This window comes from Varroa destructor, unplaced genomic scaffold (genome assembly GCF_002443255.2).
Source record: "Varroa destructor unplaced genomic scaffold, Vdes_3.0 BEIS01000001.1, whole genome shotgun sequence".
In the NCBI taxonomy this organism is placed as follows: Eukaryota; Metazoa; Arthropoda; class Arachnida; order Mesostigmata; family Varroidae; genus Varroa; species Varroa destructor.
The window spans coordinates 8,248,898-8,274,772 of NW_019211454.1; the positions used below are offsets into that span (position 1 = coordinate 8,248,898).

At 47.7% G+C, this 25,875-nt stretch overlaps 2 protein-coding genes and 2 long non-coding RNA genes across 12 annotated transcripts in view; 2 read left to right on the forward strand and 2 right to left on the reverse strand.

Annotated features, from left to right (window-relative positions):
• LOC111243338 (tachykinin-like peptides receptor 86C) overlaps positions 1 to 25,875 on the forward strand; it is a 317,164-nt gene that overhangs the window by 210,351 nt on the left and 80,938 nt on the right. The window lies entirely within an intron of this gene.
• LOC111243337 (uncharacterized) overlaps positions 1 to 25,875 on the reverse strand; it is an 87,261-nt gene that overhangs the window by 43,699 nt on the left and 17,687 nt on the right. The window lies entirely within an intron of this gene.
• LOC147758202 (uncharacterized) lies at positions 201 to 4,739 on the forward strand. Its single transcript, XR_015319166.1, has 2 exons — positions 201 to 3,312; positions 3,479 to 4,739. It is a non-coding gene; the product is annotated as an uncharacterized LOC147758202 (long non-coding RNA).
• LOC147758203 (uncharacterized) lies at positions 4,735 to 25,875 on the reverse strand. The gene is made up of 2 exons (XR_015319169.1): positions 6,925 to 25,875; positions 4,735 to 6,697 (listed from the first exon to the last, which is right to left on the reverse strand). It is a non-coding gene; the product is annotated as an uncharacterized LOC147758203 (long non-coding RNA).

The following is a 25,875-nucleotide window of genomic DNA, read 5'->3' on the forward strand; positions in this document are numbered from 1 at the left end:
GCAAGGCCACTTCTTCATGATGCGACGCCACAGCGATACGCCGACCGTGGTGCCAGCGGTGATCCCTGTTTGCTGGCTTTGCCAACACTTCTTGAGTCTGGCCTATTGTACCGCTACAACCGGAGAGGTACCAACTATATATATTAGTTTGTAGACCGAATAGAAAACCGCCACGGGGCACCACAGCTCGATCAGTAAAAGCGGTTCGGCCGCGGTTGTTACCAGCTGCAGCAGCGGACCAATGCCACCTGGAACTAACGCAGTTTTGTGCTGGTATCGCGTCCATGGCACTGTTCATGACGCACGCAGCGACGCTGATTCTTTGGCGCTTCTGAAGTTAACTGCTCAATAGAGTGGGATATATTGTCTGTGTGGTTGGATTGGCTGGAATCATCGGTGGCCGGAGCTCAATTGCATATAGGGAAGAAGCGCTGAGCATATCACTGCGCGTACGTGTCCAAGAATTATGGGTGGCCTGCGCGATGGCACGAACAGATGTAACCAGAAGGAACTCACGTTAATATGTACGTTTTGCTTGGCAATTGCTCTGAGCGCTTGCGAATTGTTGAAACATCGCTGAGCAATGAGTGACGTTTACATTGGAGTCATCAAAGCGAACGCGGAGCATTGCGATTCTGTGCTGCTATTTAGATATAGGGAAAGTGGCAGAATGAAGAGCTGCCTCCGTGAGTCGTATTGCTGCACACAAAAGCATTAACAGCCTTTGCGCTAACCAACAGCAACTAACCGCGAAGTGCCCAGTTCCTGGCAGAGGTGCAGATATAACGAGAACTACTCATACCTGTTTCTATTACAGCATAGAATACTAGAACTGCTATTGGTGATGAAGCAAACGCCATTGCATCCCTCCAGTGAGCGATGATTCCGGTGATGAAAATGACTTTATTTTACCCCCCCCCCCCGCCCCCACGTTCCCTACACATTTGCCTCTCCTCCCCACATCTACTCTATCCTCTCACGCGCCCTCCTCTGTGCGGTCACAGAGCCACTGTTACATACATGTACGCTATAATCAACGCTATGCACAGTTGCTGCAAGTCCTGCAAAAACTTACAGCGAAGAGAATCTCTTATCAAGTGTTTGCCCGTTGACGTCATCTAGCTCGGCTGCAGTTCGCGCGGGCGAATTGGCTCAGAAATTTCGGGGCGTTAGGTACAGCGTAGAGCTTCATCCCGCAGGTAGTGGAATAGTGGACGCTGGCCAGAATTACGGTGGTAGTGGTGGCATGGTAGTTTAGTAGCTTGCCTGATTTTTTCGCTCCTCTATTGAAAAATAGATTTTGGGCGCCAATCAAGCGGCCATCTTTCGTACTACGCATTCTGTCGACATACAGGTTACATCTACATAGACTCTACCAAGGCGGAAGAAACGAATCATGTGACTTCTAACTGCACGCGTCGCTAAGGCAGCAGGCGCTGCACTTAACCGCGAGTGAGGTGCGCTTTCAAAACGCTAGCTGGGACGATTCCGTGATAATGAGCACTAACGCTTTGCTAATGTTGAAGATTCGCGGCGTCTTGTGCTACTAACCATTTTCTGGTCATTAGACCGAAAGGAAGCAACTGTTCTGAGCGTAACTTTATTATATAGTTACCTATGGCTATAAATATATAGCATAAGATGTCGATTACGGCCATGACTACTATTATCATAAATAGCAGAAATATACTAGCAGAAACTATTACGTTGAGTAGTTTGACATCTTTCGCTCACTTTACCGCAGCTTCGAAATATCTGAGAACAGCTAACTGATGCTCACGGTGGCGTGTCTATATATGTTTTTCTGAGCCAACTCTTCGCATCCCAATGCGTGACTTAGTTTGGAAGAAAACAGTGCAACGCAGCGTCCATTAGAGTACAAACAACGAAATAATTAGAACAAAGTACTGCATAAAACGTACATAGAAGCATAACATTTTGTGCAGTTTCCTTACAACATTTTGGAGGCGTACAGGAGAAGCGTTTGCATATCATGAAATGGCATGCTGTTGTCTGCCTTCCTGACTGTGTTGTCAACTAGGAAAACACCTACTGTTAATTCGGGCTTCGAAACTACTCCGTCGCTGTGTACGTAAATAGGTGTATGTTTATATGTATTGTTATGTTAATCCCCGCTTTGCAGCTCTAAGCTGCGCCGACGAGATAACAGCTCAGCTTTGTTCAAGCCTGCTTAGCTCATGTCCGGGTCATAATCCCAACATAACACCGGTACCAGCAACACCATTATCAAGCCGTACAAAAGCCATGAACAACCGACATTAAAGCGGGGCTTACAGCCGACCCCGTATTTTTGCCCTCAACAGTCAGCACTTTCGCTATTTTCCACTCTTGCGGTTCAAAATTCGCGCTTTCTTGTTTTCCGCTTCTCTATCCATCTCCTCTTCCTCTCGTCTGCTCGAATAAACATTGAACCACGATCTTGTTGTCGTACCAGCTACTGACACTGGCAGTGAATACGGTGCACCGTTGTGCCTTGAAACCCTACCATTGGTACACCTGTGCACCCTGTAGGGCTCGCCCTTCTGGCGTCGTTCCACGCAACCACCGATTTGTGCTGGACTATAATAGCACTTATGTTAAGAACATACGCGGTAGGCGATACACCGCTATCCGCACCAACAGAAAGGAGCGCGTGCAGGCTGATACTGGCTCTGTCGAAGCCGCCGCCGCTGCCGCCGCCGCTGACACCGGAGCTCGCCCTCGACACCTGCTATTAGCGGTCGGCCTTGGCGGGATCTTGACCCTGGCTAACTGGCTGTGCGGCAGTAAACAGCAACGGCAGAAAGCAACCAGAAATCAACCCCGGTTCAGCACCCGCTGTTTCCTAACCGTCAGAAAGCAGCCAATCAAGCGTCCGCAGCGCGGCGGCGTCTGCTACACTCACCTCTGCTCGACATGACTTTGCCCCTGGCGTCTGCTGCGGCGGCTGTTGTTATTATTGACGTTGTGGTTGTTGTTGTTGCTATCATTGTTGTTGTGTTAACGCGGCGACTACGCTGCTCTAATCCCTTCCGCACACAGAAAATTCCGATCGAGTAACCGTGACAGCGAGTAAATTCTGTCGGTTGTCAATTCTGGTGCGGTAGTAACAGTGCCGACCGGCGGTCGTACAGGAGTTCGTGTGTCTGCAAGAATCACGGTGATGACGGACTAAAATAGAACAGGCAAAGCGAACAGCGTTCGCAGCGCCTTCATTCTGCAGCAGCACTTTATCAGAACCGCGTTTATACTCAGGTCGACTTAGATTAGGACTGTGATTTAACTGAGAGAGCAAATAAACCTGCTGAATGGGTACGAAGGAAGCATGATAGTAAAAGGTTTTCGCTAATAAACTGAAAAAGAAACCTTGCTGAGGCTGCAAAGTTTGGCCAGCGTGATGTTTCAATGCATGATATTTCAGTAGCCGTAGTAATTTTCTATATTTAACTACTAAAAGCCATCTGACTAAAATTTTCAGAGCTGGCAAAAGTAGTCCTTACGAAAAGCGTTCACGGGCTGTACGGATTCGGTATAGCAGCACATGCTCAATATACTCGAATACCAACTGCAACCATTTCCGTCTGGCCATGTCATCTCATCCCGGATAAATTCATGGAAGTCCATCATTAGGGGAAGCGGCGGCGGCAGCAATGCGTCATCAACAGTATCGTCTCAGCAGACTACACTAATAGTTTACAAGAATAATCATCGCACGTATTACCAATAAGAACAATTACCGGTTCTAACTCTAAATAGAGAGTCATCTAATCCGGCTGTACAGTCTACTATAAGCGTTTGGAGCCTAGCGTGACATTACGATAATTCTCTCGACCCAGCAGGTCGTGAACTTCATTTATAAAACAGTTAAATACCTTGAAAATGGCCGGATTTACTCTCTCACCTGAGGTTTCTCCCCCCGGTAGATTTGTGTTTGCGCGAAACTTACAAAACATTCAATAGCATGTAGTTGTGCGCAGCACCCCACGACCTGGTTCTAAGGACTTGCAACCACATAACGTTCGAGCGGATGTACAGTGCTAGCCTGAAATAGATTTTCTGTGTGTATGGAAAAAGCGAGACGTGTATCGGTTATGGCAGATTTCATCATCATACATGATTTTCAATAGTTAGTAAGGTGACACGACGCAGGTACGAACCGACCAATAAAACAACAGACAATTAACTACTGCGGTGATACTACTACCGTAATCGTTGTCGGCTCTGACGTGTTGCCGAGCGCGAAATGAGATCGAAAGGAAGGGGTTGACAAAAGCGTTATGGTGGCATATCTATTTGAGTTTCTCGAAGCGACAACGAGCAACCGGTGCTGATCGTTTAACTAGAGAACTGTGTACAGGCGACTTGAAAATGATGTCACTTTCTCCGGATTCTTCGCGACGCTGCCGGCGCTGCTCGACGTCTTTCTCCGCAAAACTCCGCGATGGCATGGCTTTGGGGGTCATATGATGATTCGTGCTGCCAGCGCACGTTCTAACGAAAGAGCGCGCGTTCACGAAAAAAAAAAAAAAAAAGAAGGAAACTAACAAAGCCATCGGGGCTCAGTATATTCTAGGGAAAGGCCTAGAGACCTGTGTGTAGACTTTGTCAAGATTGCCTCGTTTGCATAGTTTCGTTAAGCAGTTGCGCATTCATGATAGACTTGTGGCGCGGGTGAACGTAGTAACGTTTTTATGTTACTCGACACTATTTTCACTAATAAACAAAACACCAGTATACAGCATTATTGTTATTATTATAGTTAAAATAAGGGTAGTATGAAAACTGGGCGTCGATTTGCTGGCAGCCATTTCGAGACTGCTACCAAAAGCGTGTGAGCACTCTTACTTTATGTCAGCCGAGTGCCACTTAATAAGGTGTATCTGCGCCTTGCAATGCGCCAAGCACTGGACCTGTTTGAAGGACTTTGGCGCCTCAGAAAAGTGAACAAAAAGAAGACCAAGCGCGGCCAGCTTGCAATAATAAGATGATGTTCTATTTTCTAAAAGAAACTGACCAGCGTGAAAACAAACTTGAAACTGTTGACGGTAGTCGATTGGGCAACGCAGTGATAACCGGTTACAAAAAAAAAAAAAGAACACTATTATAAACATCAGCGCTTAGGATTGATTCGGTGGTAATTTTTAGTTGGTATCGGCGGCCAATAAATTACCATGCAACGATATTTTCAGGCTGCTTATTGGCATATGCGAAACGTACGTCGATTTCTCTCTAATCTGATCAATAACAGAGGTTCTAGCGTCGGACCTGATGTGAAACAAACAATAAACATCGAAGCCTACTTTTAGGTATCTAATAATTCCAATGGCCTTTTTGTGAGCGAGTTTCTTCTTCTCGGATAGTGTAAATTGGGGTACGGGAACTGTTCGCCAATGTCGATCCGTTGGTTACCTGCTTTTGGTTACTTGTGACGTGTAGTTACCTGCTCGTAGCGAATAGGGTATGGACTATTCACCTTTAGAATAAAACTGCTCGTTTTCCATAAAAGGCAAGTTGAGTAAACGGAGAATGACAACACGGCTATTTACTTAACGAAATTGTTGATGGCGTACACAGTTGACTATTCCGTTCCCACTATTACATGCAAATACGTGTGATGTGGACGAGGAGCAGCGTCGAGGATACCCGCACGTTTTAGTTAAAGCGAGAACGCTCGTGCATGTGCGTGATACTGGCTTCATAGAAGTTCCATTGGCGAGGTGGTACCGGGTGTTCGCCACATGCCGCTTACACGTTAACTACCCTGAGGTATAATTCTATTAAAGTTTACTAGTTCAGCGAGGACGTTTGCACGGACAGCGTCCCAAAAACGTTTAGCCGTAAATCTGTCTACCTACAATAAATAGTCTAGAAGTTGCTTCCTTTAGGAGCGCTATCCAGCAGTAGACCATAAAGCCGCAATCTACGGCCGGACTTGACGGGAACGTCTGCTCAATAAAGACAGTCTGCCTGGAATTTCGTTTTCTGTTTTCATACTTAGATCGTCGCTCCTCCTGAAAATAAACCTCCAGTCAGTTCGGGCAGAAATCTAGAATCAGGCGACCACTTGTTAGATAAGCGTGTTTGGGAGCTGGTACAACACGCCAGGCGACGTAGACAAGGGAGGGGGTTGAGCTGTTTGAGCGTGTCAGTTCCTATCGCAAGTAACATCGTTCAAAGGGAGGGATCCAGGCTGGAGTGACGAAGTAATAAATAGAGCTATTAGATTGGTCGGCGTCTATTCATGTGTCAACAAAATTGCTAGGGTATGATATGAGTTCGAGCTCATACGTTCGTAAAGTATAACTTTTTCGCTAGCACAAAGGAGCACAACAGTTAATGAAATCGAACACAACTGATCTTGCCAGGCAATTTAGTCTCAATCAATAATTATTGACGAAGACTAATAGCTGTTTCGAATGCCACAATTACTAGGGTCCTGTCTCTGCGAAATATGTCAAGTGTGTCAAGCTATCAACAACAACCGACAATAGTGGCTTTCCCTTATATATTTGGATACAGGAAGGAGGTCACTTTAGCATCCGCTCAAAATCGTTTAGCGCATCAGCCATATTACACCAATGCAGATCTCATCAGTGACGGACACTTCATTTCGGCAGTTCGTCTTTGGTTGAACTCTGAAAGGCCTCTCCGAGAGCGCCGACGCCGAAAATCAACGGGTGATTGGCGCCGTTAAAAGCTGGAACATACAAGCAAGGACACAGAATGAAAATCTGGTAAAGTATCCACATGAGAAGTACCTACACTCTCCGTTTCACTCCACAGCCGTATCATCATAGCAATAGCCATCGCCTTCATCGTTGTTTTAGCCAGAGTACGATTACTGTGCAGTGGTGTACACAAACTGAACATCGACGTAGCAGAGAATCGTCAAGTAACACGCGGTCTGTATTTTTCGTTTCTCACCCTGTGGCTGTGCCGTTGCCATGTGGCTCATGCGTCTTGTCTCGCTGTCTGGCTGACCGACTGACTGGCTATTCGTTTGTGATTCACCGGCTCCTCGCGTGCTCAGTCGTGGCCAGCCACTCATGACGAACAAGTGCGTACAACGCACCGCGCATGATCGCACGACCACTGCCTTTAGGGGGTTGCTCTCTCTTGCCAGACTCCCCCTTCGGGGTGTTCCGCCAACTAATCGGCGTTAATGCCAGTGCTGATGCACGTTTCTCTGTCTGCTGGCTGACCTTAGCATATGCTGTCCTGCAAGGATCGTCTGTGGACCACCATCGCCACTGCTGCATGCCATAACTAAGCGTAAATGGCGGCGCGCCGCGAGATGGATAACAAACAACAATGAGCGTACTAGAGTGACAGGAGACGAGAAAATAGTGCCAGTTGGAAGCGTAACGCTTCGTTGACTATATGCGATTTATAAGTATGTATAATCGTACATTCGTTTATCGTGTGGGCACTACAAGTACTCGTAGAGGCTAAGTTTGTTCATGTAACCAAGTGTTAGAGCCACTTGCTAAGCAAGGGGAGAGGAAGCGAGAGAGTCGAGGAGGTCTTGGAGCGCCACAACAAACAGCAGCGACCCCAGCGGATTGGACATCTACAGTCGCAGACTAATAAGTATCAAAACTAGACCTAATCGCGCAGAAACAACCGTAGGTCTAGTACAAACGGTATCGCTGTGACTCATACAAAGCCAATGTGCTTTACGCTCTCTTAGCTGAAACTAATCGCAGACAAAAAAGAAAGCAAGCGAAATATCGAGGCTGGTTTGTTTCTGTTCAATTCCGATCTGTCTACTGCATCAATGGCTTTTGAAGACACAAGACTATAAGCGCTGACAGCTAGATGCAAATAAGCCAATTCTCTCTCATCTCAAACTCTGCTATTACGGTAGAAAGCGACACGCACTCTCCTGCCGAGTAAGTGCTAAGTCTCAATAAAAAATACGGCCACATCGACAAGAGCAACAGCCATATCACAGTAGGTCCACGTGATACAATATGATTTAACTTGTCTTCGATTGTAGAGTAACAGTAACTAGATTATGCTATTACGTCTCATGTGTCCTAGTTTCGGCCATCTCCATTTCAAACTTCCGTGGCCTAGAGTTAGCGTTTCGTATCGTTCCATGTACACTGGGGCTTAACAAGCTCGACCAAATAATTAGTACCGAGGCTTATTTCTCTCGATGGCTCTCAGCCCTTTGATAACAGACTCAACGCAGTTGCTACGATTGCCGCTAAGTCGAACAGCGCCACTAATGGGCGTTGCGAATCTGAGCTTGATTCAGTTTGTGACGATCGGAGCTGAGGACAAATGGAACTCGACGTTTGAAAGTGACAAACAAGGCGTGCTCGAATCGAGTGGTGTGTTGGCCGCCCTACCGTCTTTATGGTTCTTTGTAAATGTATACATACAGATATGTGGTTGTCTCAAACGAACACTAACTATACATAGCTGTGGAAACAATGCGACTAAGCCGACCCGGGTTGCCATTTGTAGTCTGCTACTAAAAACAGTGGGCGCTCCGCACTCGCTTGTGGCCGATGCGGGCGTACACTGACGGCTGAATATTGTCTCAACGCTATGCGGTCGTCTACCGCTGCGTAACCGCCAGTCGAGTGTTTACATATCGTATCTGCTATGCTGGATGTAACGGCTACAAATGGCCGTGGTGGGAACACTGAGCACAGGGTGCTCCAATGCTCCGCAACTAGTTCATGATGAGTATGCGCGGAGTTGATTATGCGGTCGCTCATCAGCTCGCCAGCTCGGGTGCCTATTCTGTTCGCTCGCCTTTCTCATGGGCTTTGCAGCAATGACGGGATCGTAGAAGCAGTATGACTATGGTTATAATGGTGATAGTAGCCGTGATGCTGACTGTTGTATAGTGAGTTCATGAAGGACCCTGGCAACAGAAACTCCGGCCTCCTGCCAGCAAGATGGGGACCCTTCTTATTCGCCTCAATTGAGCCAATTGCCAATCGAGCAATGAGGGCAGGCTACTAGCGCTACTGCGTGTATTAATGACGTTCTGGGTTGCTGGAAGAAATTTGTGTCCCATGACACCGCCACTGAGTGCGTGAACACCAGGGGGGCCACTGGAGGAGTTTTCCAATGAGCTGATAGCACCACAGTGTTTAGCCATGCAACGCTGGGTCGTATTCGAACGAGTATGGCGCGCAGGTTTGAGAACGGACAACCGTAACGTGATAATGCAATCTAAATTGTTAGCGCTACTGCTGCCGATGCTGTTGCTATTATTAGCAGTCAGCCAACGGTCCCTAAAGGCAATTGATCCCCGGAGATGGCTGAATGCCCCTGTTCTGCAGCGGAGAACTGGAAACCTTCCTCGATAGTGGTTGGAGAGTCGTGGCGTTTTGCTGGAAACTTGATTGGGAATATTTGGATAAGCAGCTTTGCTCTGCTGTATGGCTAAGAAGAGCAATGGGACGTCAAAAAAGGAAGGGACACAAGATACGCCGACATGTACCGTAAATACCCTGAGCAGGTGTACAGCCGCAAGTAGGCCCGTTAGAGTAGAATCGACTTCAATATTCCAGTTATCTAAATGGTAGAACCCGCATCATCGAAAAACAGTATTCTGTTGTTAGCTGGCGGGCCTAAAATATCCTCTTTTTTTTCTTATCTAAAGTGAAGATAGATCAGTAGCTCTTCAAGTAACAACCATGTCGACTAAGGTTTACCAACAGTATGCTGAACGTGGGGCTTGGTTCAAAATTGTTTTAAATTGATGATTCGATTTCGTTAGCACTGCGATCTAGGTTTCAGGGAAGACTGACGGTGATTAAATGTTTTATAAACTGATGGCTTTATAAAAAAGACAGTTATAAAACGAGCTATGCCTAGGTAACAGAAAAGTGAAATGAAAAACAGAGAATACATAGAATTGGCTTACTTAATAATTCAGAAGCTTTAAACATATTTTAAAATCCGTGTACTAACATCTACCCATGTGAAAAGGAATAGCCTGTGCGGAACGAGCATACTATAATTTACGCCCTCTTCATATTCCGCTTCGTACCACTCAAAGGCAGTTTATCTTCCGCTCCTCAACATCGATTAAATGCGTATACGTATATATACCTATCTGAATATTTTGTGCCTATTTTTTTTTATCTATGCACGAACAAGTGGCTCCTTCATTTATCAGTATGCCTCGCGCCTGAACTTGCCGCGCATTCTCTGTGTAGGTATACACATGGGACTGTGTGCGGTTGCGTGAGTAAATGTGGGAACAGCCAGAGTTGTTCCGAGCTGCCGTTCCGTAGTCGGACTCAGACTGTTGGCGTCGGCTCCGGCGTCGACAGCGATCTGTAGATTCAACGCTGTACGAACGTGCTCCTCGGCCGTCCTATATATCCTGATTTTCGCGAGCCTAGCATCTAGTGCTTCAGCATCAACACACCCACACATACGCATAGGCAGTTCCACAAACGCTTTCACACGAGCAGCTATAGATTTCAAACTATGAACAGACACTTGTTTCGACTAGTCGCATGGTTCAATATGATCGGTGTTCGACTTGGCGGCTCGGATCTGATGCCGCTGAGAGTCTACCGTCTTCTTTCTATTTTTCCCATGCGCGTCGTCTGGTGCCGACCCCCGTATCCCTCCGTCGAACAGCTCGATAGGTTTGATTGGCCTTCCTTAATAATAAACTGGCCCGGTCTGTGCCACTGCCAAGTGTAGCAATAAACTCAGCTCAGTTTTTTCGTCGTTGAACTCTCGTCAGACTTTGTTTTTCTTGGCCTGATTTCAGTTTAGTGCTATGTCTGATATTCGTCCATTTTTCTTGTTGGTCCTTTTTTTGTCTTTGTTGCTTACTTCGTTCTTCTTTGCTCCTCTCCTTCGTTTCAGTTGCTCTGAACTCTTTTCGTAATTCTTCAGCTGCGCCCGCGCCGGTTCCGTTCTCAATAGGCCTTCTTCCTTTACCTTATGACGCGAGTATCACCTCCCAATCCACATTTGTATCTTACCGAGAGCTTTCTGTGGCAAGCCAATGAATTTCAGTTAGTCGGGTTTGCGGCTAGGGCGCGACCGGCTCCACTCTATCCGTCTATTCTCTGTTTGGTTGTGTTGTTGTGGCTCTTGTAGCTGTTGTTATCTATATAGAGTTCAGCAAGCTGACAGCCGAAAGGGTGGACAGGTTATTCGTACCAGGGAACTGGCTGCCAGTATTCGCCCGGGAGGCCCCAAGATTCCGACACGTCGAAGTGAACCTGCCACAGCGATGGCATCATGATGTCGGCGCGTCCCACTTGGGATGAGCATCACCGACGTCAGGAAAGCGTACGGGGCCGGTGAATCGTTAGCTTTCTCCGTATTTCCACCCTCTCAGTGACCTGGTGTCGTAAGCCTTCGACAACTTCTTCCTCCCAGAAGCAGTGGCCGAACATCATGAGGCCGCCAGCAGACTTTAAAGCGAGTAATGGCGAGACGGAGTGGTGGCGACCCGAATTCGCAGTGATGGCTCGTTTGGCCATTAGATAACGCTAAGGGACATCATCGTCTTGAGGCTAGCTAAGAATTCAAACAGCAGCAACAGTATTTCAAACGAACTCTGTTGTTCAATAGGCTCTCATGAAAGCAGCTCCGTCATTATACACGGAAATCTTTTCTTTTTGAACTTGGCTTTTTTCATCTTCCTTTCGTCATACCTTCGTTAAATAATCCTTCCGATTAGCTCAATCGAAACGGCAACTTAAGGAAACCATGTAACGCGCTAAACGACTCGAAAGTAAGGATCTACGAACATTTCGAAAAGAAATAACTAACTGTATTGTTCTATTGCTGCCGGATATTGGTCCAAGGCAGCTTTCGGCTGACTATTGTTATGAAGCTTCTTGTTGTAGTTGTGGCAATAAAGCTCGGGTCGTCAAAAAGCGACTTGTCGCCTCCGCGCTGACGTAAGGGCGGAAGAGCTTAGGTAGCCTAATACGGCTCAGGGCCAAGTTATCGCCAAGGATTGAATCTATCAACGACTCAATACAGGTTCGCTGAACCGCGCATCAAACTGGTCCTTTTAGATCATCAACGATCTCCAGTCCGGCCGTCGGTTCTAAAGCACACCAACACCACTACTATACTTGCACAGCGGCCTTAAACTTCCATTGTGTCCCTTGGAACAAGTAGTTTGGCTCGCTACACTGGCGTTTGTGGTTCCGCAGGGACCGTGGCACCAGCTTGTTCTTAACGGCTACCTTAGATTATTTTTTCGCTAACTCTTATAGTTTTAATCCAAGGCTAACCAGGATCACTACCGACCATTGACAAGCTCCTGCATTGGCGACCGCATGCGCAGGGTACCTCGACTTGTTTGCTCGGTCCGCTTTCTATTGGTGGTTGTCATTACCGCAATCAAGTCTGGATTGTTCGGTTGCGTTGCTATGTCTCATGTCTGTTGTATTGATCAACGTTTAACGTTCAAGCAAATCTAGGTATTCGAGTGTGATTAAAATACTTTCCGCTCTGTACCAATCAGGTTCCACGTTACACTGGCACTGACTTGCCGCTGGCGAGTTTTGTCAACCCATTCGCCCCACGCTAACTCTGCCCGTCGTCCATCGAAAGTAAAGCAAGCTACCACAACAGCTATTAATTGTTGAAAAGCGGTGGCCAAACGAACAAGCACACCCCAACAGATACGCCTGCTGGGCTGTTGCCACCAACGCGTTGTTCAGTTGTCCCGTCAAATCCAGCCCACCGAATCAGGCCTTTCTTGTCAGCCGCAATCAGCGCCGCGTGTACGTTAAACGCCCGGCCAACAGAAGTGATTACGTCGCTTAGTGCAACGTCGAACTGTACCTAACCTAAACTAAGCTTGCTTTCCGGTCCGCCACCATTCTCGGCTCAACCACGGACTCCGTCTTTTGATCACGGATCCGCCGTCAACACTACGCGAAACTGAACTATCGGCCCAAGGGTCCTAGAGCCTCTTCAGTATCAACGGCAAGCCGAGAGTGAGGAGGAGGATAAAGCCAGGCAAAGATGGTCATCATAAAGCAGCAGCACTAGCGACCAATGTAGACAATCGCTGAGTCCTATCCGTTGCACTACTGCCAAGAAGCATCACATGGTAAATCCTGCGGCGACAGCAGATGGGGCTTGATGTTGCGGTACGACGTTGAGCTTTTTTGTCATTTCCTTCCTGATTGTTTATAGCTCGCTGGTCGTTGTTGTCCTATTTAGTCTCCGTTATGTTAGAGAAACCAGCTGGGAGCATGCGGTAACAATGGACATGGCCGCGTCCTATAGCCAGAGCTGAAAAAAGGGGGACGACTACAATGTAACGTAGACAGACAAAGATAGATCAAAAGAGCTTAGGAGATCTACGCCAATGGCTATAGCCATACTAATGTTGGTGGTGACTGCAGGCGTTGCAGCGCACTCGAAACCATCCGTATCCCGCTAGTATAAAGCATCCACCATGGCTGCTCTCAACGCTCACGCTGTTTAAGTGCCAAAAAATAATTGCGAACGATAGCCGTCGAAAAAAGCGTAACCTCTACGGCTCTAAACTCTCTACGGTTGTGTACGGTAGGGCTCTTACAGTTACTTAAGGAAGTAAAGAGAGGGAAAGAACACTGCATTCGTGGACTACGTGTGTGCCTCAATGCGCGTCGACGGAGGCGCAGACAGTGGCGTAAAACCGCTCGAAGGAAACGGCGCGCTCTAAAAAAGTCGCAACAGAGGCAGCAGCTACGGAACGTCAGGCTGTAGGAAGGCAGAAAAGTGTGGGAAGTCAATGCGACCGCTGACAGCGAATCCAATGACGCTAACACAGTGAGAACACAGTAAAAGCATTCGGCGCTTTTTGCGATATGACGTGTAGATACGGAAGGGGAGCGTTTCACCTCACGGAGCATTAATAGTTAGCGATGATAAAAGTACTAATTCATGTATTGGTAATTAGTAATGCTACTAGCTTGCATGAAAGCTTAGTGGGTAATAGATTTTCCTGCTACTCTTAGAGATACATTATGGTCTGGGTTCGTACACGGGCGTAGACACGTTTTGCTTTACGCTAACGATAGCCAGCCGTCTCACCGGCTTCCTAACGGTCGTATCGGGTGTAAATTCGAAATGTTTAGTGCTGAAGAAAAATCTATTGAAAGACGAATACAACATACAAATGACTGAAACGTATCTCTACCATTGATTGGAGTGGAAACAGACTGGTAACGACCTTTGACTCTTGCAGCCAAAAAGGCTTATAGCTACGACTGATTCTAGCATACGATGACTGACTGGGTCAAAATGGCCAATAGGTTCTATATATTGCACAAAGATGTGAAGGTTGGAGTTTTCAATGTGTAACGTAAGCGAGGTCACTCTGTGTGTGCCTGGATGTATGTGTTTTCAGACGGAACCCTTTTCATCGTGCTAGTCGGGCTTCAGCGGAAATTGGATGAGCTCCGAATATGATTTTTCTATAGGACGACGTTTTCGACTTTGTCTGCTATTACGCACAGCTATATGGTTAAGCTTAGAAAAAAAATTGGAGAGCCATCAAATTTACTAGAGAGAAAGTGTAAATTTTTGCAATTTTCAGTTATAACTGGCTATCGCATTGTACCTAACTAAATATGTTCGATCCCGACCTGGTTCCCCCAGGGCCTCAGACACGCGATCGTTTCGCATGTATTCGCATCTAGCGAGGCGGTCGGTAACTAGGTTAAGTTGGTCGCTTCCTTCGATAGCCCACGAAACGTTTTGCAGTTTGTATGTACAGCTCTCTTCGTCTCTACCGTTCGATCTCCCCCATTTATGCATTTACAGCGCTGGAAAAATACAATACACAATGTAGTAGTCCTAAACACTGAGTCAGAGTATCGGCTACTCGTCGACTAGTGGTTAATGGATGCCTTTTAGTCTTTTGGCGACGGGTTTTTCCTGCGACGTCCGGCCTTCTCTGAACGCTAGCTAGCTAATTCGTCAACTGCTATATCTACTGCCGAAGCGCCCATTGCAGTTCTGCTGTGTACACGTGGTTCCGGTGGTGTTCTTGATTGCGATGTACGTGTGCGGCTTTGTCGTTATAGCAACTAAAACGACGAAGTTTACTATTATCGCTCGCCAGCCAACAGCAACAACGACAATAAGCCACAGCATCAACGTGACATCGACGAGCGGCAGCAGCAGCAGCAGTAGCAACGGCGAGGGTTCCGAACGATTAAGGAGTCTACCCGCCGCCAAAATCATCAGCATCATCAACAACTAGTCTCGTCAACGAATCATTCCCCCTCCTTCCACGGTCATGACTGTTGTTGCTGGCATTTGCCAATGCCGACTTTGCCGTCGTCGCCACGGCGGCTCTGTGCCAACATCCAAACAACAGCAGCAGCGGCGGCGGCAAAGTCGAACCAACAGCCCCACGCGTAGCTGAATGCCCATCGAATCGACAGTAACAGCAGGGGCAAGCCAGCCGCGAAACGAACCGTTCCGAAGGTAAGAAGAAGGCAATAACAATAATAAAGCGCCGAAGATGATGGCGAACGCGATGAGGACGAAAATAGAAGCCGGAAGTGCGTCGACGTCGACGTCGACGCCGACGCCAGCTCGAGCACCCGTGGCGCAAACGCGCTCGCTTGCCTGCTTACTCACTCGCACAGATACACGGACAGATGCAGACGTATCACAAGCGATACCACTACCGAACGAGCCTTGCCCATTCGAACGCAACGAGCAGGACTGAAAGTCACACAGAACTCAGCCGTTGAATTTGAAGGTTACAGCAACCGCAGCAGTAACAACGAAAGCAGTAGCACTTACGGCGCTGGAACTTCCTGAAAGTTCCGTGCTTAAACCCTAATTCTTTTTGCCGTTCGGTATCCCGATGTATGAATCTTCGTGTCAGTGAATGTGTCCTCTATGCAATACGGGACGGGCAAACGCAAATTATACCGATCCATGCCGCGATATTGCCGCACCACGACACAGACGGGCTTCGCATCACTATTCATTAGCATGAAGCTCGGTTGTAATGTCGTGTTCAATGCGAAACCGCCAATTTCTGCGGATTCGCGCGGTGTCTGCATGAAAAGTCCGTGACACTGGTGTTTAGCGCCATTGAACCAATTCTGACTAGAAAATGTACCAGTAATGCACCGGCTAGCAGACTGGTTAATCTGAGGAGCGGTGTCAATATGACCGCTCAACTTCGGATAGAAGGACACAGGGGACCGGATACAGGGTACAAGGGATAGACCTTCTGGTGTTGTACAGTAACAAGACGCTGCTGCCAGCATCCTTTCTGTGCGGGCCTATATCCGTGTGCCCCTCTGCATGTGTATGTGTGTATATGTGCTTTTTCTAGTGAATAATAGTTTGCGTGGATGGTGCGCTTGCACGGGAAGCGCTGCAACGGAGTCGGCACATAGGGGCTATCTGTGGTCGGTAGCAGAATAACAGACACACATTATATAGATATAGGAGTACGGTTAACAATCGCTCGCAGAACTGCGGCCTGTAATCATAGTCCAGTCAACAGAGATTCTACCAGAAGAATGCCAGTGCCGCTAAGCGCGAGCAGGAAGCTGCCGTTGAGCGGAACAGCGATATACTATTCGCGCACACACGCACATATACACACCTTTAGCGTGCGTTCTGCTGTAGCCCAAGCTGGAGTGCTATCCTAATCGTATCTGATTGCTGCTGCTGTTGCCGCGTTCCCGCTAAAGCTCCCTTACCCTCAACCGTCTAGCATCGCTAAAGCAGGCTCGGAGGAAGCGACGTTCCGCGACTTCGACGGCGGCAATGCCACTACATGACGGTAAATGTTCTATCATTACTAACTGACAAACTATCGACTGCAGACTATGCTATATCGTATCTAGCTGGCTCGTTCGCCGCCCGCCTGTATCTAGGCTAACGCTTGCTCTGGCTCGTTCGGCCCAGCTTAGCTCTGGCAGATTCCCCGCGGCGATTTTTGTCCATTTGGACCTTTGGCATGAAGTGTAGATCCGCGCCAGCGCTGAGCGTCGACGCGAGCTGTTACCGACATTAAATCTCACCATTGCCGATGCTGTCGTCAGCGACGCGCTCAAGGACATGCGGCTGTGACGCTCCGCAGGGACGAGCTGCAGCAGAAACTATTGCTAGTATTACTACTTCTACAATGACGATAAGCACGTGCAGGAGCAGAACATGGCGCAAGTCCTAGTGAGTCGTGGCTTTGCGGTGACAAGTAAACGTTGACTCCGATTGGAGCTAGCCGGCTCCAGTTGTCACTGATGCCAAAGTCGCTGGCGGAGCCGCCAATGTGCGCTCCGGAGTATCCAGTGATGTCACCCAGGCTGTTGTTGTTGCCGCGTGCGGCCATAGAGAACGACTCACGGGCTTCGTTTGACGCTCTGAATGACAGATAGATATCGTGGAAAAGTCGCCGGGGAAACGATGGCAATATAAGAAGCAACGGCAAAAATAATGAAGACACCATCGAATGGCTTCAGCGGCAGTAACTCGACGATAATGAATGACGGTATTAGGCTCTCACTTCCGCTGTCGGCCTACGGCTGGTGGATGAGGGCCACCATTTGTTATTATATTAGTTAGCGTTTAGCTGGTTTTCTATGCTTTTACGTGTTTGCCTAGTCATGAGTAGGTGAGTGTGTGAGGGAAGGAACGGAAGTTTGATTTTGCTTTGGCTAGTCCGGACTCGGAGTAACTTCGCGGCTGATCGTCACTTCGACGACACAACTTAGAATATACGTCTTCTTCGTCTCGTCTGCATTCTTTTCAGATATCCGAGAGTAAATGAAGACAACTATTTTTAAAGTTATGTGGAAACAGGTACGAGTACGATATATATCGGAGCGTGAAGCCGAGTCGGGAGGAGCTAAATAAATGAATAAACGTCTTGGGTTTTACATTAGCAGCTGTTTCAGCATAGCCTCAGAAGGCTGGTAACTGGTAATATGAAACAAAAGGTTCGGATATTCAAGCGTCACGTAAGCGTCAATAGTCATGAAGTCACTGAATCACCACACTGAACGACCGCTGCGGCGTAAGCGTAACACGTAAGCTCTATGAATCAGGAGTAAGTGATCGGACCAGCAAAGGTCCATGCAAGATCCCGATACTGTCCATTGTCCATATCTATGGCCTTATCTTCTTCTACTCTATGAAGTATCTCTCCCACTCTTGACTGGTATAATTTTGCTACGGCAATGGCTTCGCACTTCAGAAGCCACTGTTATGGAGGCTATCGACTTGTTCCTTCATCCATTGCGTCAACAATCCAAGCAAACAAACAAACAAATCCAATTCGACTCGAATCCACTGGAACAATACACGGATGTCAACAACAGGTGGACGAAAACCTGGGTTTACGTTCCCAGACATCAGGTCAACAACCTCGCCCGTTGCTATTGTTAATATGCAGACAATCTGTTCGCGGTTGTTGTTCTCTACGACGCGCTACTGACAGCGGATAACAGCGATTCTAAACTGTTTTACCGGCGCCGCAATCAACGATTCAGTGGTTGGGGCCATTGGTGAAATTGCTGAGTCGTATTGTCAACTCGAGTTATAGTTACTTCGGCTTGTTGTTCCTTATTGTTATCGATATAGTTGCTGTTCTTTTCGTTGGGATCATGTCTCGAGTTGGTTAGAACAGCAGTTGTTACTACAATAACAACAACAACAACAACAACAACAACAGCAACAACAACGACAACAATGACGATGATAAAGCCATAGGAAGAGGCAAAAACGAAGGAAACACCGAATTCCCCAAGGCAACCCGCTGTGCCAAAGTACGTTGCACGCATAGAGGTTCCCTTATTTATGGCGTAGGGTTGAAGTTTCTACCCTCTGCTAGAAATAATATCATTATAATGTGTATTATATATTTTATGATTATAAATAGTAATGTTGTGTGTGCAACAGTAAATTCATTTAGGATTTCGTAATTAGTAAATAAGTAGCTTTCCATTGAATGTATCTTGCACTAACAGCAACCTCTGTTAAGATGAACCTAAACGCGACGAAGCTTACGATAGACTATGGATTACAGAACTCGTCGTGGTTTATGACCGATGAACGGTGTTGTGGTATATTGTAGGTAACGGTTCTATTAGCTAAGAGTGGCCGATTCTATTGAAGTGGGCGGAAAATGGTAAAAAGGCGGTCTGCGCCACGGCAGATCCCATAGTTGCTACAGCAGCCACCGCCTCCGGCGATACCGCTATAGGCAAAAGCAGCGGGATGACGTGATGAGTTCACGCTCGACCAAGGCTTGCCAGAGGAGCAGCTCTAGGCGGTGTCGGCTGTCGCCGCCAACGATGACGGCACCACCATCCGCGTATAGGGCCATCCATGTGTAAACAACGCCTCCGCCATGCCTCGTGCTCTCTCTTTAACGACGAGATACAGAATAAACGTAGGAAACAGTTCGAAATAGAGGAACGAATGGCACTCTCAAATAATGCCGGAGGGACAGAGCAAGCGAGCACCAGTGGTGCGAGCTCGCACGTTGCAGCCAAGCACGCAACGTCAGCCATGCTGGGTTCTATAGCGTTGTGAGTTCGGTCGTGCTGTGGCTACCGCTGGCGCTAGAGCGAACGCTCTGCTGCTGGTAAAGCTCTCCGTCAATGGATTGTTGTGGCATGACGCCAGTGACAACGGCGCGACACAGCTAACCGACGAGAGCAGCAGGCCATGCGCCACAGATGCATTCTAAACAGAGTACCAGAAATATATATATATATATATATATATATATATATATATATATATAGCAGAGGTAATGAGCAAAGAGCATACGATGTAAGGAAAGATTAACAGAACCGCAGTCGCCCGTTCGTCTGTCCTCCTTTTCTTCGGCTGCTAGCAGAATCCTGAACTGCAGTCAGAGTTTACCCCAACGAGTCGCCGTCATCAAATCGATGGTGGTCCTTCTCGTCGAGCTTTTAATTGGCTGACGTACCGCCGCTGCTGCTGCTGCTGCTATTGTTGCTAGGGTCGCTTCAGAGGAAGCCACCGCGTCACAGCGTTGCGGTGCAGTCGGTCTCTTGACAACGGCCGCTGCAGCCATCGCGGACCCTGGCCCGATCCATGACTTAGTCCTACGCAGGTTCTCGAGAGTAAAGAAGCCACTGAGCGGGAAACGGGCCGATCGGACAATGCAAGCACCATCGACTCTGGCTTTCACCAGCCGCTGCCGGCCCGACCGACTGGCCGTCCGAGAGCTAATACTGGTAACAGCAGTAATCAGCATCATCGCCATCACTATCACCATCATTATCACTATCCGACTACTAACAGACTCTAGTTGATCTCCATTTTATCTATTGGCCCTGCACGATAGCCCGAGTCATATAGTTATCAAACAGCCTCCGTCATCGGTGGCGACAAACAACAGCGACCCTTAAACACTTAACACCCTAACGTCAAGCAAGCGTCGGTGGACCAGAGGACCCGGCGTAGCTACTCGTGGGCGGAATTGTTAGCAAAACTGTCTCAACGCGGACGAAGTGTCGCTAGGGCGACACGGACGCCAGTATGCCCTCTGTCGTGCGGATGAACTTGACGATATTGCTACGGACATAGGACCCAGCTCTTGTTGCTATGAAAGCAAGTAAAGATTACGATTACGATAAAGTTGTCGGGCGGTAAGTTGTCCAGAACGTCACTGAAGGAGCGAACGATTAGCTGGCTGAACGGCCAACGGATGCATTCGAGAAAGTGATAAGGTAACTCAATTGGACTTGCAATATCGGCTTTGGTCCCGCACTGTTAGATCGCGTTCTCTTATGAACACTACTATGAGGTGCTACAATAGGACGCGACGGGTTTGCAAATTACACTATGTGGGGTTGTTGGCAGCTCTCATCTTGGCATGTTAACTAAATAAAACTAGCGGCTAAATATCAGTTAAAGCCATCTCTGGCTATCTGTATTCAGTGATGATGTTCAACGAAAGCGTGCATCATATTGTCTAATTACATTGTTGAATTGGACTGCTTAGGACATTCCGTTTACTCTATGACATAATCACATCATAGTTAAAAGCCCAGCACGAATCCGCCATCTGTTAAATGACTGTACCAGCTTATAGCTGTTGTAACTAGCATGGCAGATCAAATAACCCAATCATTTAACGTACCGCGTCTACATCCATTCAGTGTGCAGGAGGCAAGAACCAGAATATAAATGCGGGGTTCCGCGTCAACACCAACGTCATTGACGCTACCACCATTCTGCCGGCATGACTACCAACACCGTGATTTCAGCTCGCCAGATTTCTGAAACGGGTGTCCACTTTGTCCATCTCCCTACATTGTTTCTCCGTCAGTGGGACATCACATGTACATATGTATACACTCTTCATCTACAAATAGCAACCGCAATCTTCGTCGTCATACTAAATTGGTGTTTTTTTTTCTGGTTTTTCCTCCTACTTTTCAACCTGCCCTATTCGTTAGTTCTGGGAGTCTTTCTTTCTTCCTTTATATATTTGCCCCATCAACATCATCTTGGTTCTCTTCCTCTTTTCGAATTCCCTTGATCTTCATCGTCGTCACCATCACCATCATCGGCGGTGGCGGCGGCGGCGGCGGCGGCGGCGGCGGCGGCGGCTGCAAGATCATCAACAAAAGACATAGCATTTGCTCTGCTGCTATTACTATTAAAGCGCAGCTACCTTGATCATAGCAGCGGCAGAAAAAGACACGGAGTCACTGCCAGTGCTTTGACTTGGCTTGCGCTACTCAGATCTGGTGTGCGGAAGCAACTAAATGAACCGAATCGGTTTGCTACGCATTGGAGCATTTGCAACGTGAATGCCTTATTGCTGCCAAAGGGCAAACTTGGGCGTCGGAAGGCGAACAACGCCGAGCAGGCAAGAGTTTGTTGTTGTTGGAGTTATCGTCACCACGAAGCGAACACGCGGCCAAACGACGGCTAACGAATGACGCATACGAAGGGTTGTAGGACCGTCAAAGCCGGCCATGGCGCGGCCGATGGACATAAACATGGATATCACTGGACCTCTGTGGCCGGCTGACTGCCTACTGCGATTAGCCGAGCGACTGGATGGCTGTTTTTCTCTGTCTTTTCCCCGTTGGTTCGATTGACTGTGCTGCCTGATGCTGCCCCTGCGACGCAAATGTCCATTAGGTGCTCCGTTGTGGTATATCTTAGCTAAACTTGGCATGACTTCGGAGCTCTACGACGGCTTGTTACGGCTGACTGTGGATTGCGATGTTTCGTTGAGCTGTCTGACTGCTGTCGCCCGACGTCGTGGCTATGGACATCGCATTGTGCCTATCCGAGCGCGGCACAGCCAGCTGAGGACCGAAAAAAAGAACAGACGTAGAAAAACGAAGCATGCGAAGTAACGAAGTCAGCTAGAACAGCCTTACACCGACGGGGATCACAAGGTCGAACGCGTTTGCCACTGTTACTCTTGCCGTTGCCACCGGTAGACCTGTATCAAACAACAGATAAAGCAATCGCCATAGAAGTAACGTCACAGTGGTGGCGGTGTTGGTAAAGTTACCCGACAAGATGTTCGCCCAATGGACTGTCCGGTGACCGCCGGTTGATTCTGACCGGTTGACACACAGAACAGGCGTTCGCGCTGATGATGGCTGTCGTGTTCTTCTGATCTTGCTGGCTCGCTGTGTATCTGCCGCCCCTTCTGTCTGTCTGGATGTGTACAGACCGTTTATTCCTGTCATGTGCGTTTGTGTGTGTTTATGTCTGTTTGTTGGCGGTACGTGTTCTTCTGGAAGTTCAGGGTTCGTATCGGCGCGGCGAGAAGTAAGGGCACGGGGGGCGTATAGTATGGCGGACTGGCAGATAGTCTAGCGTAGTAGCGAGTAGAAGTATTAGTTGTGACGAAATGGTTTTACAGCCATGTTTGGCTGACTTTGGCAAGCGACCATTGTACCAAGAGCAACAACAAGGGCTATGCTGTATCAACAACGAGGCGTAGCGAAGCAACTGCTGAGAATTCGTCGAAGCGGAAGAAAGTGCATTGCAGCAGCAGTAGCAATAACAAACCTTCATCTGCCTTAGAACCGAGCCCGTCATAACGCATTTGCATTTGCAGAACAACCCGTCTAACTAGTCAAACGCACTAACTCTAACTAACAATGGTTGCAAAATTACCGTGACTCAGTAAGCCCGCTACTGCTAGACGGCAAAGGCTCAAACTGTTTGCTATCCAGTAAAACGTTCAACGAGCCACGGCGTCCCAGTCGAGATTGCCGAGATCCCAACGTCAGCATAGCCGACCAGGACCAGTCTATCGGCGGCCACCGTCACAGAATTGTAATCTCGTGGAACGTTGACGGAGTCTAGCTCTCGCGGCCGCTAAAACGTTGACGCAGTTTCCAGTAACAGCAGCAATAGCAAAAGCGGCTACAGGCGATCGTAGTGTCAGCAGGCTGAATCCACAAAGTGGGGCCAAACGCTAGCAGTGGCTGTTCTGCGAGTTGGTCGTCGACGAGGGCGACGGCTCGGTCACTTTGAGTGTTTGTTAGTCCCTAAGTCCACCCCTGCGTTTTTCCCGGGCGCCGATCGTTCGGCCGCTGGCCCTAGGCATTAGGCGTAGGTCTGTTTGTCCGTCAATCAGTAGCGGCTCGTGTGGTCGCTGTATGTTTAATGCCAGTCGCCAGCCACAGCGCAACTATTCATTGGTCTTTGCGGACGTCCGTGGCCGCGGCCGCGGCCACTGCGGTTGATGCTTCCGATGGTCCTCCTCGACGAAGCTGGACAACTATGGCGATAACGCTGTTTCAACGTTTGGCCCGCCATAGCCTGTAGGCCATGCAGCGGTGCGTAAATTATAGGCAGGACACCGACAGGGGCCGTGGAGGCCACATTTGGTCGACTGCTTGAACGACTTAAGTTGAGATACCTGATCGCTTTAGCAAAGCTAGTTATTGTTGTAGTTTCAGCCTCAGCCGTATTTTGTGAGTTGTTTTCCTTTATCGTTCGCGGTGTCTTTTCGCCCTCTTTAAAGGACGCTTGGCGCTGTAGGGCGATGAATTTGAGTATGGTCAGCAAATTAAAAAAAAAAGAAACAAATTTCATTGTGTTTGCCAGTGACTGTCTGGAATATGGAGCTATTACTAGCGCACTATAGTCTAATAAACAAAGCTGAATCGGATCTTCTATAGTGGGCACGATATGAGGTATTGGAAATAATTAGGGAGTATTGTAAAAACTTGGGACCACTTTTGGGGCGTTAGGATAAATCTTTCCCTGAAACTATATCCCACTGATGATTTTTTCCGCGATTTATTTTGAAACCGTGCCATACGTTTTGAGCAATGTGTAATTGCGTCGCGTTACTGCGCAAACACAGATGGACAAGTTAGCCGACTGAATAAGCGTTATTTTTGCAAAATAAATTTTCTTGGTAATTAGTATCGTAAGGCTGGTGGTAGAGGGTGAACTGTACATTATTAGTATGCATCGAATATATACCCATATTGCTTTAATATCGTCGTCTTTACTATCGGTTGTTGTTGCTTTTGCTGTTACTATTGCTGTTCTCGATATAAAGCGCAGGATAAGATCAGGTGAAGCACCTGCGAGCAGGACGTTTCACGTCATCAGGTGCTCTTCCGTCAATATATCTACAATGCTCTATGTGCTACGGGGCAGACGAAATGGAAATGTACAGGCCGAACCGGCCGACGGCAAAGTAGTGAAGTAGAAAAACAGATGAACAAACTGAATCAAGATGCTAACAAAAATGTCCGCATTTCAGCTAGGCCTGCCTGTCAACTTCCACTTTGCTTTATTCTAGGGGGTGTATCAAGTCTCCGTCCAGAGATAAGTCCATGTCCAAAAATAAGGATTTGCGCGTACCACATGCGTAACCGCGGATAGCTCGATGCAATTTGCAGTATTACATAGATTCATATGCGAGACACGTGTGTGAGGGTCTGTTCTAGCTCCTAAGGCTATTCGGAACGCTTCAGATGGTACTAGCTCGGCTATTGCCAATTGAATGTTCGGGAGATTTTGGCGTATAGTGATATGCCCCGATGATCTATAAATGTAGAAGAGAAAACAATCGCCTTTGCTTTACTATAAAAGAACTGCCGCGTTACGAATACTGTTATTTCTGTTCTCACATCATCAAGGATATATATATATGTATATATATATATATATATATATATATATATATGTACGCGCGCTCGGTTTCAGCACCTGAGCGCCAGGTCAAGCTGTTTTTAGCTACAGTAAAATTGACTGCAGTGGTAGCAGCGCTACCGTAATGGCAAATTGGCGGTACGCGCAACGGATGGCGGCTACAGTAGCAGGAGACAGCCTGCGATTGCAACGTTCCTGCAGCAACTACGGTGGCGTCCTTGAAGGACGGCTCGCTCCGGTGCCGGCGCCCGGAGGAAAACAGACCCTAAGGTTTCTCTTTCTTCTGACGATTACGACGAACGTCAGTAGTGCGAAGGCTCTTTCTGTGATGATTGGCCAGCCGAACACCGAAGCCAGTGCGGCTGAGGAACGCGGCAAAAAGTTGTTTCGGCCGGTCGGTTGGGCAGACCCAGCTGAATGCGGAAAGACTGAGTGGATGGGTTGGAACAGCAACAACGAGTAGCTAACGATGGTTCCAAAATGCCTTTGTTTATTATTCATGTTTTTGAATTTGCATGCAATGTCTCTTGAGCTGGTGCATCAACAAGAGATGGAAGTCGGTGACTAAGCTTAGAACACGGTCGAGTCTCTGTGTCCGCGTAAGCTGTCGTAAGGCAGATATGTCTATCTTTCAAGTACAGCTGAGCTTACCGCTTCTTTTCTTTCTTCAATGCCAGATAACTAGATGTATCATTTAGAGCTAGAAATTCAATTTAGGTTTGTCCTTATCTACCTGTAATTATTCTAATTTGCTAACCTCGA